This window comes from Mauremys reevesii, linkage group 12 (assembly GCF_016161935.1).
Source record: "Mauremys reevesii isolate NIE-2019 linkage group 12, ASM1616193v1, whole genome shotgun sequence".
In the NCBI taxonomy this organism is placed as follows: Eukaryota; Metazoa; Chordata; order Testudines; family Geoemydidae; genus Mauremys; species Mauremys reevesii.
In genome coordinates this window covers 40250611-40253789 of record NC_052634.1, presented here as the reverse complement: position 1 = coordinate 40253789, position 3179 = coordinate 40250611, and positions in this window count along the sequence as shown.

The window sequence follows — 3179 nt, the reverse complement described above, 5'->3', positions numbered from 1 at the left end:
GGTCAACCCCATGCTAGATGATGGGGTTGACCTGCTCTCCGAGAGGGGACTTGGAAATTTTTTCAGCCCGCGTCCCCGGCGGTTGACCTGGTGGACGAGCGGGGACTGCGTTTTTCTTCCCGCTCGGACAAATACCGATCGGCCCGCTTCCTCCGACTTAACCAGGCGGCCGAGCGGCTCGCCGTCCTCGGCCACGGAGAGTGACTCCCTCCCCCCCCCCAGTCATTTGGATCGGGCACACGGACTTTTTTTTTTTCCCCAAAATTTGCCCAGAGGCTCCGGGGAGTGCTGGAAGGTCACCCCGGTCCCCGGAGGAAAAAAATTATGAAAAAAGGGATCAGGATTTCCGGAGACCGGGTCCCCTCCACCAAGCAAGCCGCCCAGGGCTCACCCTCCTCGGCCGCGGAGGGCGACTTCAACCCCGGTCGTTTGGATCGGGCGCGTGGAAGGTTTTTTTCCAAAATTTGCCCAGAGGCTCCGGGGAGTTCTGCAAGGTCACCCCGGTCCCCGTAGCGGATGTTTATTTATTTATTTCTTTTTGGAAAAAAGGATCGAGACCTCCGAGACCGGGTGTCCCGCCGCCAAGCAAGCCGCCCAGGGCTCACCCTGCTCGGCCGCGGAGAATGACTTTCCCCAGGGTCGTTTGGATCTGGCACGGGGAAGGGTTTTTTGTTTGTTTGTTTTCTTTTCCCCAAAAATGTGCCTAGAGGCTCCGGCGAGTGCTGGAAGGTCACCCCGGTCCCCGGAGGAAAAAAATTATGAAAAAAGGGATCGGGATTTCCGGAGACCGGGTCCCCGCCGCCAGGCAAGCCGCCCAGGGCTCCACGTCCCCGTCCGGAGCTCTGACGGCCGAAGGGAGAACCGGGTTGACCTGCTGGCCGGCCGCAAGTCCTTCTCGTTCATCCATTCATGCGCATCACTAATTATATGATGAGGCATTTGGCTATTTATGTACAGGCGTGACTACCTGCCCTTTCCTGGTTACTTTGCGGCCAGTCCGCAGCCATATCCAGTGTTTAATAAAATTCAATTAATGATTTAAAGTAACAATCACCCATTTTCCAAACATTTAATATAAATAATTAAAACCATATTTTAAAGGACAGATATTAAATAGCACTAATAAAATTAAAATTTAATTTCAAGACATGGAAACTAAAATAACTAAAATTTAATTTAAGTTAATTTAATTTCGGCAAGATACACGGAATGGCAACTCTGGGATCTTTACCTGTCACTGAAAACCGCCAACATATCAATTGTAGAATAAAGGACAAGTCTACATATACTTTCTTTAAAATACTTTCCCCTATCTATTCCAAAACTTAACAACTCATTATTCCCCTCACTCCATTTACCACGCGCTCCCACCACAAACCCGAAGAAGTGGATATTATTAACTCCCGTCAATTCTTTGATCTTAGTCTCTAAATTGAGATAATAAGTCACCTTCTCCCTATGGGCTTGCTTCAAACTTCCGGCATAATCTTCCCAACGCACATTGACATCGACCACAACTGCCGTATCTCCTTTTGTAAATACGATATCCGGCTTTCTCAATTCTCCCTTCTCATTTCTCAAATGGGGTTCTACAATAGCTTTCCACCCTACCTTTACTACCCTATCTACTAATGCTGAAACCACCCTATTATGTCTTTTAATTCTTATCTCCTTTGTTTTATAACATTGACCTGAAATATGAGGAATCGTCTCTCTAACTTTACCACACCATCTACAGAGAGCGTTTACTCCTCCTCTTCCTCTCGCTAACGTCTCCCTTGTTGGATATATATTTGCCCTCAATTGAAGTGCAGCAATATATGCAGAGGACTTGATTTTATCAGAGTTCTTAAAAATCGAATTGCTAATTATATCATTCCTAAAATATTTTATGCCAACTCCTTGACATCTCATCTCAGCCCATCTTAAAACTCCTCCTCTCCATTTTCTGGGATGAGGAGTTGCTGAACTAAAGACTATAATTTTATCAACCAAATTTTCACCTGCATATAGATAAGAGAGATCAATCCATGTGTCCCTAGAAACAATATGTCGTCTCCATTTTTGTACTAACATATTTGGGACTTGCACACTAAATTTGGTGAGAGCTAAACCACCATCTCTTACCCTAGAATAAAATAGCCCATCGGTGGTGCATTGTGGTAGATGTAAAATATCTTTAACTATTCTCCTAACTAAAATATCCAAATCATTTAAAATATAAAATGGGGGTTCTATTCAGAGCAAATTATAAAATAACCCCGGTAAAATATAGGTCTGTAAAATCAATAATTTTTGAGCTGGTTTCAACGGAGCCTTATTTAAACTCTCATTCCATTCTATCAATTTCTCCTTAAGTGAGGACCCACCTACACCAATCCATGGATCTATTCGTGCCCCTAAATATTTCTCAAATACCCTCTCCTAATTAAAATAGACTCCGAATGTTTATCCCCAACCCACACCCTCGTTGTGCAATTATACAAATCTCTAACAATTTCAATAAAACGTTCATCAATACCGTATCTCTTAAGGGTAGCTATTATATGCCCATGGCCTACTGAATCAAATGTTTTAGCTAAGTCTATAAAGACTATAGCTATTTCATCTCCCTTACGCTTAGCTCCTTTGATCAAATTATCCAATATAGCAATATTTTCCTCACAACCGGTGCAGCTATAAACCCTTTCTGCCTACTACAAATTTTCACTGCATCCGATAATCTTTTTGCTAATATTTTTGTATATAATCTTACCCATACTGATCCAATTGTTAATGGCCTCCAGAAGGTTAATTTCTTCAATTCCTCCTCATCTTGTGTTTTCGGTATTAAAATCGTTCTATTCTCCTTAAAAACATCTGGGACCTGCCCATTTAAAAACCACATATTGAAAATTTTTGTAATAATTAAGGAGTCTAAATTAAAAATGTCCCTTAAATCACTTACCTTAATTTTATCGGGACCCGGGGCACTATCTTTTTTTATCTCCCTTAAAACATTTCTAACTTCATCCACGGAGATCGGACTCATTAATATATCATTATCCGCCCTCTCCATGGATGAAGGCCACCCAACTATATTCCCATGTCTCGCATTACCTAATATCTATAAAATACTTTTCTATTTCACCAATAGGGATTTCACAATTCACTTTATCTGGTTGTCCCATAATAACTCG